Source organism: Neovison vison, chromosome 7 (assembly GCF_020171115.1).
Source record: "Neovison vison isolate M4711 chromosome 7, ASM_NN_V1, whole genome shotgun sequence".
NCBI classification, from domain to species: domain Eukaryota; kingdom Metazoa; phylum Chordata; class Mammalia; order Carnivora; family Mustelidae; genus Neogale; species Neogale vison.
In genome coordinates this window covers 132,578,116-132,594,941 of record NC_058097.1, presented here as the reverse complement: position 1 = coordinate 132,594,941, position 16,826 = coordinate 132,578,116, and the positions used below count along the sequence as shown (strand labels likewise).

The window sequence follows — 16,826 nt, the reverse complement described above, 5'->3', positions numbered from 1 at the left end:
TACATAAAATGACACATTTCCCAAAGGTTCTGATTTGTCAAGCCATTAGGATTCCTGTTTCTCTGGCCCTTGCACCGCTTAGAAGTACAAGGGGAAAGTGCCCGCACTTTGTAGTCTTCGATTGATGCCAGCAAAACGTCTTTTTAGTACCTCGCCTTTCTTGTGAGCCTGGGACATCTGAGTGCTGTTTTCTCGAATGCGTGTGCATGAATTCATGGGCTGGAAATGCAGAGGGAGGTTGAAGAGGAGCTAGAGGTGGGGGTTTTCTGAGAGTTTTGTCTGCAGAACTGACTTTCCCATCTTCGCTCCTTGTCACGGAGTAATACTCACCTTCCCATTCCTCCTCACCAGCACCGTCCCCACTATCCTCCCACACTTAAGGACAGACTGCCTTCTGTTATTTGCTCTGCGGGCTGTTTCCCGTACTTGAGCTCACTCCGTCCTCGAGTTGAACTTATGAGGCAGGTGCTGTTATTATCCCAGATTTATGGGTTTGGGAACTGAAGTTTAGAGAGGTTAAATGACTTGTCCAATTGCACAGAGCTAGTAAGTAACAGAGCCAAGGCTTCAGCTCACCTTACTCCACAGCCCTTGCTCTTTTCCTGACCGTATGATGCTGCTGAGGGCTGCATGTTTGGGCCTTCCCAGAAAAATGCCACCCCCACCTGCTCTGGGCATCCCATTTTCTCATGTGTCTTTGTTGCTAGGAGCTTTAGTGGAATATCTGCAGTATAGGATCATTTATTTTAATATACATTGTATAATACATTATGTAGCATAATGAACATATAAGACTAAGTAAATGTATTCAATATAACAAACGTACAATATAGAATACAATTTACAATATAAAACATAAATAAATAATAAAATACATAATATAAAATAAAATATATAACTATACAATAGTATATAATAGTATAGTTATATGTTATTCTATATTATTATTTAATATACATAATATATTTTATATAGCTTATGTTATATATTTGATATTATATAAAATGTCATGTTATGTTATATCATATATATTATATTATATATGTAGAGCACCAACTATGTGCCAGACATAGTTCTAGGCACCGAGTCAGACCAATGAGCCAAATGGACAAGAGTCCTTTTCTTTGTAATATTCTAGTGGAAAAGTAGGTCATAGTCAATTTAGGTGTATTGTACAATATGTTAGATGGGTTTAAGTGGTAAGCAGAAAAACAATGCAAGTAAAGGAGAAAGGAAGTGTCACCCATGGCAGTGGATTCCAAAGAATGCCTCACTAAGAAGATGACCTCTAGATAATGTCCTGCAGGAATTTTAGATTGATAACTGGTGATTTTAACATGGAGGATACAAACGAGGAGCAAACCTGGTTGATTGCCACAGACAAACTCAAGTCAGTACTCTGTGATTAACAAAACCACTCTGAACTAAGGCAGAAAATAATACAAAAGACACAATTATTATAAATGCAGATTAGTTAAACACAGAAGTCTCCCATTTAAAAGTATTTTCCAGTTAATCAAAAGTCTTAATGGGGGGCACCTGGCCGGCTCAGTCGTTTAGGGTCTGTCTTCTGCTCAGGTCATGATTCCAGGATCCTGGGATTGAGCCCCGCATCAGGCTCTCTGCTCAGCGGGAAGCGTGCTTCTCCCTCTCCCACTCCCCCTGCTTGTGTTCCCTCATTCGCTGTCTCTCTGTCAAATAAATAAATAAAATCTTAAAAAAAAAGTCTTAATGTAAATGTACCCCATCTCAAATTTCCTTTAACAACTTTTTGTTGCCCCCTCTCTTACTATATTTGTTTCTCATCTTCCTCTGGACCCCCATTTTTCTGAGTACTGTTTTGCCGCTGTTGTACTTTTATTTTCGTCAATTGTACTGTCTTTAAACCTATTGGACTGAGCATCTTCTGTGTCAGGTGTGATGTCCTAGCTGCTGAGCGTGGAGGTTGGCCCCTTGCTCAGAGGACTTCCATTCTAATGGGGAGGATAAGGCATGTTGGTAGGAAAAGTGGAAATACATACACATCCTATATGCAAATTACTGATTGTCAAGGAATTACAGTTGAACTGGATTCTCTTTTAGAGGTCTAGTTACCCTGGAGTTTATTTAAACAAAGAGAAAAAAATCATCATGTTTGCATGAAATACATTTTTGATTCTTGAACAGTTGTGACAAATAACAAGGAATTATACCATGCTGCACTCATGATCTATACTAAGCACTCGTATTTTGGTTTGTATATAATTTGAAGAAATGTCTCAAATCCTTTTTGAAATACTGTAGTAGCCAATACATAGAGGCATGCCTTAAGTGGGCATAGGAATGCAATTTAGAAAAGAGAGAGAAATATCATACTTGGAATGACTCAATTTCTTCAAAATCCCTGAGCAACAAAAGCAACATTGAACTTTCACCCTGATTTCATACCCCTTCTATATAGTATGTTGACTTAAATCCAAGAGCAAAAGTTAGTACTCTCCATCTCCATTTTGAGTAAACAACTTCAGGTATATTTGGATGACTTTCCCCCTGGATTTTTACCTGGGAGTGGTCTTTTCAATTTTTTTTTTAATTTAAAAGAGGCTAGGTTTGGCACCTTTATACTGATGGCACTGGTGTTCCTATTTCTTGGGAATCCTAGGAAGATTCATATTCTTTATAGCTGATACAGCATAGGCTGGAGCTCCCACTAAGCCAACCTGAGAAAAATCTTGACTGATAGAAAATAAGCCCGAGTAAACTATTTGCTTAGACTTCTCCAGTTTGTGTGTGTGTGCGTGCATCAATTTGTGTAATAATCTCATTCATGTTGGTCTCCAGTCCCATTCACCCCATCAGCATTTCCGCAAGAATACTGTGAACCTTGTCTACGTGGAAAACTCAATTTATTTCCTAGGTATTTTCAAAACCCTTTTGTAATGTTTCCAAAAACACCTTGAGTTCCAGGGACTTTAGGAAAGATTTTCAAGAGACAGGGAGGGGTGGGTTTGGAGGTCAGATCTGGTTATATATGGTTAAGAGATCCATGATTCTTGGGCTTCTTGCATGATTGAATTAGATCTAAAACGCGAAGTTTACTTTCTGAAGAATCCACATAGAAGGCATAATGCTGTATAATGTCTATAAATCAGTTTTTCATCAGATCCTCCAAGTAACTATCCTCCATCTAGGAAATCACAAACATTTTCATCTCTCTGAGGTACCACATGGATCCCTGATGATTTGCTGTGGTGTGTCTTCACTGTAGGGCTGGGAGAATTGGAGAGCGTGCCTTCCCTTAGCCTTCACCTTGACGAGGATCCTTCCCTACTCCCTATCCCTTCCGCACCTGGATGCATGTGCGCACGCATTCCTGAGTGGCTGGGTGGGGACTTGAACTGTATTTTTATGAACTTGTTGGGGCACCTGGGTGGCCCAGTCAGTTATGCGTCTGAGTCTTGGTTTTGGCTCAGGTCGTGATCTCAGGGTCATGAGGTCAGCCCAGTGTTTGGGGCTCCATATGTGCTCACGCGGAGTCTTCTTGAGATTCCCTCTCCCTGTCTCTCTGCCCGTCCTGCTCATGCTCTCTCAAATAAATATATAAATCTTAAAAAAAATATGTAAAAAAACCTTTGTTGATTCTTTTGGGCACAGTTAGCCCAGTGTCCTGAGTTGACAATGGAAAAAGGTGCGACTTACTGAGTTAACTGACTTTTCCATGACCCACAGCTGGTGCAGGGAGCCTTGAACTCAGGACTTGTAAGCACGAGTTCGTTCTGCTCTGCTCAGAGCCGTATTAATTCAGAAGATGTTTCAGAAGTTTTGGGGTTTGGCCGCTTTTTTTTTTGATGTTTTTGGTTGTCATCATTAACCATATTTATTTACTGAAAGGTATGATTACTGGATGGGCCGTAAGAAACATCACTTTTTACTAGAATGGCTGATGTCAGAGTTGACTATGTGCGCATTTTATACATGTGAGGTTTTTAGATGACCATACTTTACAGCGTTTTACAATTATTTTAAATTCTGTTGTTTCACTGACCTAAAAACATCATACCTCACATTTGAAGCAAAGATGAAAGAGCACTTTTTAAAATCCCACATCCTCTGTTTTTAGTCACAGAACTCTTAAATTAAGTCATTAGCATATGCAAACAACACTCCTTTTCCCAAAGTGGTATTTCTACTCTGCAATTATTATGTTGTTTTGGGTAAGATAAATAAACCCTACATTAAAACATTAGACACTGAAATGAGAAACAGTAGCACTGCCATTATAAAATATTAGGGAGCTGTTAAAAACATGAGCAAATTACAAACCATCTCCCTGGGGCTCCTGGAAGGCAGGTTGAGCCAAGTGATACCTCTTGGTACTCTTGTCTCCAAGTGTGAACTCTAGGATGTTAGAAATTCTCTGCTGGGAAGGACGGGCCAGGCCACGTAGGCAGGGCTGGGTAGGAAAGAGAGGCTTCTGCATTCATTTGTTCTTTTCAAAACAGTGCAGTTTCTCCAGCTGTGAGGCCATATTTCCAGTTGTTTCATAAACTTAAATTGTTTGCTTTGTCTGATACTGTTCCAGTCAGTTCTGTTTTCAGGCAGACAGATCTACATTGGGGAAGAAACCCACGTAGGGAACACAGATGTGGGGTTGGCTCTTAGGCAAACAGCAAATCATATTGGGGGCCTCAGATGCTAATGGAACATGCAGAGCTTGGTAACCAGGTTTGAGTAGATGACTTGAAGATTTCTCTCTGTTGAAGGGAAGTATTTCCTAGTTGGCACATGGGTTTCTAATAAAGAGGCTGAAAACACCAGCCTTGCTGTGTTTGGCTTCTCACCAGAAGGTGAATAAAGATCAGCAGTTTTCTCTCTCTCTCAGATGGATCCTAGAATTGCTCATTTTGGATAGGCAGGTGTGTTTTTGTCCACTTGGGTGTTTGTTGTTATTGTTTTCTGTCTTTTAGTGTTTCTCAGTTGCTCTGAGTTGGCAACTCTTGAACAGACATATGAACCCCAAATAATTGTCCTGAGAAATTCAGAAATTATTGAGCAAGAGGCTATTGGATTTCCATAAGTAAGCAAATATATCCTAAGAGCTCATGGGTGAAAATTGCTTTTTATTTAATGAGTCATTTTTATTGGAAGGTAATGATTATGTCCAGACCATAAATACAGTGCAAATTCCCTTCAGTGGACATTAAAAAGATGACTTTCAATTGGAAGCCACTCTAAAGGCTTCAGAATATTGAGGTTACAAAATTTCAAACCTGTGCATTCTCTACCCTATGAATGTGAGGAAATGGATGAAATCCAGCAAGAGCTCACATGCAGGAACAGATGTTTATGACCGTGCACCAGCAACTTGGAGAGAACATATGATGGTGTAATGGTTAAGAGTTTTAAAAGGATCTTCTCATGCATCATCTTATTTTATGGTTATGGGCACCCTCTGAGTGATCTGCCCTTGAGAAAGGAGGCACAGGGGGCTTTAAGGACTTGCCCAAATATGTCATCTTTCCAACATATCAGACTGCTTCTTCTTGGGTTTATGAGTGTGTAATTTTTCCAAGTAGCAATTTGAGCAACATGTCTTCAAAGTCTGAATATGTTTTTCTTTCAGGAATATTCGTCCAGGAACAAGAGTTATTGCTGGCGGTCAAACTTACTTGTTATACAGGATGATTTTTAAAAATTCAGCTGTGCTCCATGTACAGCTGGGAAATAAAAACCGTGGTCCAGTTATTTGAAATCACATTTAGGCTATGCATTCTGCATTCTGTCTGTATTAAGATTCTATTCAGATGCTCAGAGAGCAGATGATAGACCTTTTCTAGCTAACATTCATGCTACCAAAGTATCTAACTGTTTCCAATTCCCTGGTTTGTTATAATTGCTTCACATGCCCAGGATGTGGGTGTATATAGGTCTTGCCATGTACACCCTGGTGATACTTTATCTTTGCTCAGTGTTATCGGCATATTTGTCTTACTCCTTCTGCTTGATTGTAGGCTCCTTGAAGGCAGGATTTATTTCTATAAGTAAATATGCACCCTTGTGTCCCGTGTCTTTCCGGGGCCTTCTTGGCAGAGGATCACTGCTCAGTAGGATCATAGGATCATAGTGATCATAGGATCACTGCTCACTTTTGAAAGGAGGAAGAGAAGGAAGGTCTGGCTGTGTATATCGCAAATGCCACTCTCTATCTCTGTCCCATTCCTTTCTAGAAGTTGGATTTGATGGAGGCATGTTTCCTGCCCATCGTCTTTGCCTCTGAGCATGTGGAGATTTGTTCCATAACCTTCTTTGTTCTTCTGTGGTTCAAAGCTTTGAATAATGTACATGTAGACAAAGGAGATTGAGACACAGATGATCTGCAAGGAGCTTTTGTCAAATACCAGAGTTTGAGGTTTATTTTTTTCCAGGCCATTTAAGGTAATGACAAAAATAATGATAATAGCTTACATTTAAAAAATATATTTGATTTTCAATAATTTCAGTACTTCTTAGAGTAAGTAGCTTAAGTCTTCTTTTTTCCTGCCCTAACAGCCAATAAAATGTCCGCAGAGCTGCCTGTCACTTTCTTATAAATGCAGTCATCTCGGATTTCCAGTGCATTCTTATTATTTTAAAGACTTACTTATTTATTTTAGAGGGAGACAGAGGGAGATAATCCCCAATCAGACTCCCTGCTGAGCACAGAGTCCAAAACCAGGGCTCGATCTCACAACCCCTGAGATCATGACCTGAGCTAAAACCAAGAGTCGTTTTAACCAACTGAGCCACCCAGGAGTCCCCTCCAGTACTCTCTCATCACCCGGCTTGTTCTTCTCTTACACTGTGTTTAATGCTCTCCTGGTCCATTCTTAGGCTGACTCTTTATATTTCTCTTTTCTGATGGACTTTGTCCTCAACATAATTTTTTTAAAATTATCTTTCTTCTCTAGCTTTCAGTCAAGCCCTCTAAACCTCTTACTGTCAAGTTCAGCTCACCAAGCAGCTCGTCCCCCAGGTGCTGCCTCCCTGATCCTGTTTGGAACTTTGGGTTCATTTCAGGCAAAAGTTTTCCATATAATGTGTTCTGTACAATTTTGAATGTGCCAAGGACCTCAGACTTCACTCGTCTCATAAAGATGTTGTGAATATATTAATCTTCAGGTCCTTCAACTTCTATTTTATATACATTGACCTCTTTTGGTATTTCTTTGCAAAAGTACTTTCCCAAGTGTTTTTCCAAGTTCTTTGGCCTTGTCACTTCCCTACTGCCCTCCCATCCATGTGTTTTCAGTAGGCAACACTTTTTTGAAACATTCTTTACATAATAAACATTTCTTTTTATTTATTTATTTATTTATTTATTTGACAGAGAGAGATCACAAGTAGGCAGAGAGGGAGGCAGAGAGAGAGGGAAGCAGGCTCCCTGCTGAGCAGAGAGCCGGATGCAGGGCTCGATCCCACGACCCTGGGATCATGACCTGAGCTGAACGCAGAGGATGAACCCACTGAGCCACCCAGGTGTCCCTACATAATAAACATTTCTAAACATACTTTAGAAAACATTCTGTCTTCAGGGCTTCTGGGTGGCTCAGTCGGTTATATGCCTGACTCTTGATTCTGGCTCAGGTCATGATCTCAGGGTCATGAGATCGAGCCCCACATTGGGTTCCATGTTCAGCATGGAGTCTGTGTGAGATTCTCTCTCTGCCCCTTCCCCTGCTTGCAGTCTCTTTAAAAATAAATAGATTTATTTTAAAAGACTTTCTTTATTTATTAGAGAGAGAGAGAGATCACAAGTAGACAGAGCAGCAGGCAGAGAGAGAGAGGGAAGCAGGCTCCCTGCTGAGGAGAGAGACCGATGCGGGGCTCGATCCCAGGACCCTGGGGTCATGACCTGAGCTGAAGGTAGAGGCTTAACCCACTGAGCTGCCCAGGTGCCCTTAAAATAAATAGAATCTTAACAAAATACATTCTATCTTCTCTTTCATTCAGTCATCTTCTTCACTAAGGAATAGTTTTAAAGCTTGCGCCACCATTGATTAATTTATATTAAATGAGTTATTTTGTATACAGCACAGAGCACAATGTTTCTATTCCTTATATATTTATTTCAGCTTCCTCACTGCAAAAGGAACCTAACAGGTATTACTGATGATTGCTCGGACCTGCCCCTATACCATCAGACATTCATAAATGTGAACACAAAGCATTCAGTTATCCAGCATTTCTGCATGACTTCATTTTTCTTCTGGCAGACAGCACACACTACTTTTGATGGAGTTACTCTGTCTGTGGGGGGCCGGGAGCAGGAAAAGGGTCCCTGTGAGCAGGGAATCATCTCTTTTGTATGTATCAGGCAGTTCTAAGACTATGTGGTGGTAATCCAGACCAAGGGGGATTATCTGGTCTTTGCCTTTGTCAAAATCACTTTGCTGGACTGTAGATGAGAAAAAAACCTGGAACTTTGGACGAGTACTGTTTATTTTCTGATAGCTGGGAAACCTTATGAATAAATAAGAGAAAGATTTACAGATCAACTCTTGTCTTTGGTGTCCACATTGTTCATATTCAGGGCCAGAATCTTCACTGATGTGCTCAAAATATCCTAAGAACTAATGAAAAAATATCAATCTTTTTTCATTTAGTTTCAAACTTCACATTTGTTACTGTTTCAGAATTGTTAAAATGACCAGAACAGGGTCTTTGGAGTGTAAAAATATGGGCTTCTTAGTTCTATCCATATGAGGAAGAAACTCAAGGAGAATCAGACCAGGTTCTGGAAGACCGATGTCCTAGCATGGGGCTGTGAAGTTAGGTTAGGCCTGCTTGGGGCGGGGGCCGGCTAGGTCATTAACTGGAAGAACATTTAGAGGAAGTAACTGTGAGAGAGACACGATGGCTAGTGTTATCGCTTGATGATGTCATTGGGCTGGAATTCCATCATGTAATTAGAATCGTGTGTGTGTGTGTGTGTGTGTGTGTGTGTGTGTTTAAAAAAGCTGGTTACAGGCGAGGTTCTGTTCTCACGATAAGTGATGTTAAATTTTAAAACTGGGATTATGTGTAGGAAATGTTAAATTTTTTTTTTTTTTTAAGATTTTATTTATTTATTTGACAGAGAGAAATCACAAGTAGATGGAGAGGCAGGCAGAGAGAGAGAGGGATGCAGGCTCCCTGCCGAGCAGAGAGCCCGATGCGGGACTCGATCCCAGAACCCTGAGATCATGACCTGAGCCGAAGGCAGCGGCTTAACCCACTGAGCCACCCAGGCGCCCCGGAAATGTTAAATTTGAAAGCAAGTGTGAATGCACCTGTCACATAGAGTGTCTCATCTTCAAAATCCCTGTTTGTGGTTAACCTTGGATATTCACAGTGCGTCTTCTCATGGGTGGAGTGAACCGTCTGGGGCTGGTCCATGAACATTCCACTTGCTCTGTGGTGCTCAGTGTTTGGTGGTCCTTCATCGGTCTGTGTGTCTCTCGTCATTCTCTTCCAGCCAGACTTGGCTGTCTGCTTGATTTGCCATTTCCTTTCAGCGCCCCAAAGGAAATCATGTTGTATATGCTTTCTCATGTAGGGTACTGCCCATGTGACCTTCCCAGCCACCCTGTGCTGTGAGGCATAATTATTCCCACTTCAAGACAAGGAGACACAGCATAATTTAGCTCTGTCCATAGAGCTGAGACCAAACCCAGATCCCTTCACCTTTAGGCCAACTTTTTTTTTATTATTATTATTATTTTTTAATTTTAGATTTTATTTATCTGAAACAGAGAGACAAAGCAAGAGAGGGAACACAAGCAAGGAGAATGGGAGAGGGAGAAGCAAGCTTCCAGCAGAGCAGGGAGCCTGATGCGGAGCTCAATCCCAGGACCCTGGGATCATGACCTGAGCCAAATGTAGCAGCTTAACACCTGAGCCACCCAAGCGCCCCAGGCCAACTCTGTTTTGAGGGAGAACCTCTTGGCGGTGCCCCAGTCTTTGGTTTAGCAGCTAGAATTCTTCTGTAGTTGGGAAAGATACAGAGTCTTCTTTTCACCAGTGGGTGCTGTAGCACAGAGTCCCGCTGCATGCCCCCCTGCACCTAACTGACCTCTCGCTGTCAGTGAGCTGCTGAGGGGATGCTGTCCTTAGGGCAACACTCGAATTGTTCCTTTTTGTTTTCTTTTGTGTTATTGAAGTGAAATTCACATAACCAGTTAAAAGTGCTCAGTTCAGTGGCATTTAGTACGCTCACCACTGTACATTCGACATTGTGAATGTACTACTACACATTTACCCTCTCTGTCGAGTTCTGAGCTCCCCAATCCCCATTCTTCCCAGCACCTGGCAATTAGTAGTCTATTTTCTATCTCCTATTTTTGCTTTTTATAAGCATAGAGGACAGCCACAGTAAAGAATGGGATGCAACGGGATTCAATTACCCCAATGTTAAAAGAGAAGGTGGAATCTTAAGGACTGGGGCTTCTTTTTATGTTATCATAAATCCAGGAGGTGAGTTTCAAGAATAAAACCACATCTTGATTTATCTTCCCTTTTGTAATAAAAGAAAGATGTTAATTTTCTAAAGCACCTTTGATCTGACTTTTAAGAAGTAAACCCCTATATTTTTGTAAACCCATATATTTTTGTTCAAGCAAATAGGCAGCTAGCTGAAAGATAATTAATTGATGAATTTTTTTTCCATTTTAATTATAAATTTCTTTTGGTGAATCCTAGTGACAGTCTGGGAAATTTATGGATTAATCTCCCATTTTAAGTATCCTGTTCCATTTTTTTTCCCAACGGAAATATTTTTGAAACATTGATTGTTCATTATGGGATGATGAGTGTAGCAGGCATTATAAAGAGAAGGGAAGAAACATGAGAGGCTGTCTTTTTTCTCAAACATTGGAGTTCGTGTCCTCTCGGCAGAATTGATGCTTCATGAGTTTTTGTTGCTTCTTCATTGTAGTATTAGTTACATTCAGAGGACCAGATCTCATAGAATGCCAGAATATCAAGGAGAAAATTGAACTTTTGGCTCAAATCAATTGAAAATTATGTAAGGAGACAGGAGACTCCACAAAAACACGTCATGTGAAGGAGCAGGAGCTGGCTTTTCCTTTGATTCCAGATTTTAATATCAACTTCTAGTATTTAATAATAAAAGACATGGCTTCACATGTATTTTTAATGTCCTCAAGTTTGAAAGTTGCATGAGTCTTAAACTGGCCCTTACAAGTGGGTTTCAGAGCTGGTATTAAAAATACACAAATCACTAGAACTCTGTGTGGATACTCCTGATACCAGGAGTATCATTTTTAGGAATAAGCAATATTTACATTGTTCTTTGTTCACTATTTTCTTCAATTTTCATTTGGGAAACCGGTTGGTATAAAAATGACAAAGCTCATGTAGTTTCCTGCTCAGGTGTTCTCTCCCAGAAGGGCAACTTTCGTTTCTGGAGGGGAGACCGTTGTGAGCTCCTGACCCACAGTGGGGACCCTGAAGGGTTGAACTGCTACTTTCCTCCATTCTACCTTACTATCACTTGGCTTTAATCCCTCTGCCACCACCCAGATACCTGTCAACCTCCAGCTTGAATTTATTTCAAGAGTAACTTCTTGGTCTTTTCCATTTTAAAACAACAACAGCAACAAAGTACTTTCTGGAGGGTTTTTTTCCTTCTTCAGGTTCTGCTAATGTCCAGATAACCACAGTCTGATGGATTTTTTGGTGTGTATATCCAGAAGGATGTTCAACGGACACACCAAATTATAGGTCTGGATCTTCTATTTCAAGGGACTATTATGGTTTGGCGTTTCTTAGAGTGGTCTGCCATGACTCAGCAGGTATGCGGGGACTGGGGGACAAGCATTTGCATTTGAAACTCTGATACAGGTGATGTACCCACCACACGTTGATAAACACCATGCGGGCCCTACTGAAGTCATTTTGGGCCGAGCTTCGCTAGGATGGGTTGGATGGGTATGGGTGGGTTGGATGAGTGGGCTCAGTGGGTTAAGCCTCTGCCTTCAGCCCAGGTCATGATCTCAGGGTCCTGGAATCGAGCCCCGCATCGGGCTCTCTGCTTAGCAGGGAGCCTGCTCCTGCCTCTCTCTCTCTCTCTCCGCCTGCCTCTGTGCTTGCTTGGGATCTCTCTCTCTCTTTCTCTGTCAAATAAATAAATAAAATCTTAAAAAAAAAAAAATTTGTTAAGATGTTCATGACCTAATCCCAGTCATTAGGAAAAATGTTGACAGATATAAGACTGAATTCAGAGCCCTGAGGCAAGCCACTGGAGACTTCTTTCCAGGTTGACACTGCCTTGTGTGTACTGAAATTTAATCAGTTTTAAACCCCCTTTTCCTGGCTTGTCATTCAGCCCACACTTTCCCTGTCTCGTCCTCTGGGATCTCATGAGAGATTTTATCAAATGCCTTGCTGACAGCCAGCTAGGCTGGATCTACAGAATTCCCCCAATCTACCAGTTTAGCAAGCACATTTTTAAAAAGGAAAGGAGACAAGAGAAGGGAAAATGAAATGTTTAAAAAGGAGAAGAAAAATAGGATTAATGTAGCAAGCTATCCCTTGTCCTGTTGATCCAAAGATGCAGATTCGAACCAGAAATTTGTTTTGGGTGTTTCATCTGGAACACACTCAGAGGGTAAGACACTTCCCAGGCCTTGCTGTGGCCTGACACATGCACATGCGTTTTACAGAGAGGTTCCCCTTCCTCACAGGAACCTGTGCAGATCTAAGTGGGACAGGTCATTATGGCCACCCTCCCTCTGCGTGTGACAGCAGGTCAGGGTGGGCCTCTTTAACCCCTGCAGCCCTAATTCTTGGGAAGGGTACAGAGATGGGCACTTTCCTGTAAAAATCTCAGAATACTTCAGTACAATACTTCAAACTGGCCATCCCTCACTTTTTTATTGGAATGGTCTCTCCTCTCCTTATTGCTATATGGCCCTGATGTTTAAAAAGGAGAAGAACAGCCCTGAATCAGGGAGGAAACAGGTAGACGGTTGCTGCCTGAAAAAGAAAGAGAAAACCCTGCAGCACATTTGAAGGACAAAATTCTATTTCTCACAGAGTTTATTCCTAGAAAAAGGAAAGAGGGGAGTGCGAATATGTGTGTCTCGGAACTCTGACCATGAAACCGCAGCCAGGAGCTTTGACTCACAACTGGCTTAAACTCTTCCTCCCCCAGCCCCAACCCCTCGACATGGTGATTCATTGTAAAAAATCTGAAGGACGCTGGATTTCAGCATGCCAAAGCTGGAGTCCCAGGCATCTGGGAGACCGTGCACTGCGGTCATCCCTCAAAAACTGAGGCTTCAAAAGCACTACCCATCTGATGTATAGGTTTTTTTGTTTTAAAGTGGGGAAAGCAAATTAATGATATTCAAAAGGAATTTCAAGCAGCCTCCTCAGTGCAGTGGAGCTGCTTACAGATGTGCTGATGTGGGAAAACCAGCGTCGGCTTTGTCTGGAAGAAGGAATTGGGGGGCGGGGGGGTCCTCTTCTCTAGCTAATTAAAATGGACTTATCTGTAAATTTAGTTATTCATAAAGCTGGCTTCCACCGGGCTGCTGTTTCTCTAATAGGCTGGGAAGGCTGGGTTTCTGTAAATGTGGGTCAACCATGTGATGGAATGACCCAGATTCCTGCAGACACCCGGAAGATGGAGCAGAGAGAGGAGCTGCCCGCTCCAGGCTGCACAGCCCCGTGTGGGGTGCACCCGGCGCCTACGCCATGCGTGTGCTCATGGCCCAGCTAGACCCAGAACGTTTTCCCTTGGAAATCATGTTGTAGCTTCCTACTAAGGGAGCAGCACCAACCAGCAGGTCTTCTGTTTATTCTTGATCACGTCTCCTTCTAAGTTCATGGAGAGATCTTGTAAGCATTTAAATTATGGGAGCGTCTTTATTGGCTGTGGCTGTAGCTAGGAGAGCTGGCAGCACGGGGAGGGGGCTCGTGTCCCCGAGTGTCCATCAGTGGAGTGTCTGGAAGTGGACTCACGCTGATTTTAGACAGCTCATTGCATTAGCATTTTATGATCTCTCTGCACATTTTCTCTATAATGCAGCAACTGTTTTCACTGCACGGTCAGCCAAATTTTGCCTTATAAATTATGTTCAAGATTGCATGCCTCGATGTGGAAAAACTAGAAAACATGAATAAGCGAAAAAAAAAAAAGGAAAATTCAAAAGTGAGAAAAGAAAACTCATTCTTATGGCTATTGCTCAGAGATAAACATTCTCATTATTTTGAGGCAATGAGCAAGAAGATAGGTTTGTTTAGCTATTAAAAGATCGAGCTCTGCACCAGGTGTACGGAAGTGTTGAATCACTCTGTTGTACAGCTGAAACTAGTATCACACTGTATGTTAACTCACTGGAATTCAAATAGAAACTTTTTTTAAAAAGAGGGGAGTTCTGGAACCAGCCACTGGGATTGAAATCCAGGCTTTGCTGCTTCTCAGCTTTGGGATCGGGGAATTAATTGATGTCTCTGTATCTCAGTTTCTTCTTTGATACAATAAGGATGTCTTCCTCAGGAAAATGCCCTGATACACTTGAAAGGCTTTGAGCATAGAGAACATTGAATAGTGCTGGAGGAGATACTGAATGAACTCTTATGTAGAATATTTCCCATGCAGTACAAAATTGTTTGCTTGTGTATCTGGTCCCTAGCTGATTGCCCACCCCAGCGCTAAAAACATCACGGAGTGTGTGCCTCAGCCTGGCGTGTGCACAATGCGTACTGTGTAAGTGTTATTTTTACTGACTGGCACGCTTCTAGTTTCATTAGGTATTTGTTAAATGAGTGCATGTCAGTCACTGCCCTTGGGTAGTTTAAACTTGAGAGAGAAGAAAGGGGAGATTTGTGAAACAAATAAATTGTGATCCGCTTGGTATCCAGTTTGAGGGGAGAGCTGTCTGGAAACTGTTTTGTCTGGGAGGTTTCCTTGTTGTCTTCAGTGGATTAAACTGCTCCCATTACAGCCTGATTGTTAGATCAGGAACCAGATCTGGAACCAGTGCATTCCATCACAGAGTGGGAAAATTGTTCATTCAGCCTTTTCATTTTCCTCTTTTAAGAAACATTTCCCGAGCACTCACTGAGTGGCAAGAACTATGTCAGGTTCATCAGATCCAAAGTCATTGGCAAAGGACACAGTCTTGTTAGGAGACCTATGATTCAAAGGGGAATTATAATGTAGTATGGTGTATGCTGTTAGCCAGCAGTGGGAGTATGTGTGTGTATGTGTGTGCGCACATGCAAACACACGTGTGTGTGTGTGTGTGTGTGTGTGTTGGAGGGAGGGGTATCAGGCCATCTTTTCCTAAGAAGATCCTGTTGGGGCCAAGTCCCAGCCAAGGACTAAGTTTTAGCTTCACGTGTTAGATTGGGCTCATTACAAACCAAAGAACCAAGATGAGCATTTGGTAAGGAGTGAGGAGAGTAAGGAAGCTGGGAAGGTGAGCACTCATTCTTAGTTCAGCAGGACTAGAGCTTTAAAGTGAGGAAGGGGGGACGCCTGGGTGGCTCAGTTGGTTGGACGACTGCCTCCGGCTCAGGGCGTGATCCTGGAGTCCCGGGATCGAGTCCCACATCAGGCTCCCAGCTCCATGGGGAGTCTGCTTTGCTCTCTGACCTTCTCCTCACTCATGCTCTCTCTCACTGTCTCTCTCTCTCAAATAAATAAATAAAAAATCTTTAAAAAAAAAATAAAGTGAGGAAGGGTATGGATGGGTCTTCAGGTTTAGTGCTGAATGGGGTTGGTAGCCATTGAATGACTCTTAAGCAGAGAGTGACATGATCAGAGCTGCATTTTAGAAAAGTAGTTCGAAGCCATGTATGTATGGACTGGAGTCAGGGAGACTAGTTGTAGGATACCCAGAAGAAGGGGCTGGAGTAAGGGTGGTGTGAAGGAACTGATTTGCAAGGTATTGAGGAAGGAGAATTCATAGACACAACCAATGGCTCTGTCTATGTTGGGGAGGGGACATGGAGAGTGGTGGAGGGGTGATTAAGAATGAATTAATGGGGATGCCTGGGTGGCTCAGTGGGTTAGGCCGCTGCCTTCAGCTCAGGTCATGATCTCAGGGTCCTGGGATCGAGTCCCACATCGGGCTCTCTGCTCGGCAGGGAGCCTGCTTCCCTTCCTCTCTCTCTCTCTGCCTGCCTCTCCATCTACTTGTGATTTCTCTCTGTCAAATAAATAAATAAAATCTTTAAAAAAAAAAAAAGAATGAATTAATGATGGTTCTCAATGTTTGGCTTGTCCCAGTGTGCATGGAATGATGAGATCTTTTATTTAGATTAAAAATATACAAGAAAGTCCTAGCTTAAGGTGGGAAGATAATGTTCCAGTTAGCGGTGAGCCCCTGACACACCAGTTGGAGCTTCTGAAGAGGAGGGGGATAGAGGAGAAAATAGCATGGAGGCCATGCTGGAAAACACAGACTTCTTCGTGCAGATTATCGTCTTCTAGTTGGATCAGTATATTATCTCTTGATTTTTCCTCATTAAGTAGCTTCGGGAGTTACCAGCTTACATTAAGTTCTGTCTTCTTAGAGTAATTGTCCTGTCAATAAAGAACTATGGTACACTGTCCTTGTTTTAAATACAGTACAAAGATCTTTTCTGAGGAAGGGAATTAATCTGAACAACTAATTTTCATTTTTGGGCTTTTTGCCAGGCTATTTGAGGCAGCTTTTAGAAGCAGAGGGAAATGGATTAGCCCTGACTATAGTTTTTTGATGCTTTGGCTCCAAGCTGATAAAGTAATGAAATTTTTATGATTTCAGTGTGGTTTTGTGGATGTGTCACAATTATTTATCTGTTTTTTGAAAGGA

General features: G+C 41.9%; 1 protein-coding gene and 1 pseudogene across 4 annotated transcripts in view; one reads left to right on the top strand and one right to left on the bottom strand.

The window, feature by feature from the left end:
* FAT3 (FAT atypical cadherin 3) overlaps window positions 1-16,826 on the top strand; it is a 641,086-nt gene that overhangs the window by 158,477 nt on the left and 465,783 nt on the right. The gene's annotated exons all lie outside the window — the stretch shown is intronic.
* The window catches only part of LOC122914630, a 138,848-nt pseudogene continuing 124,525 nt past the window's right edge, over window positions 2,504-16,826 (bottom strand).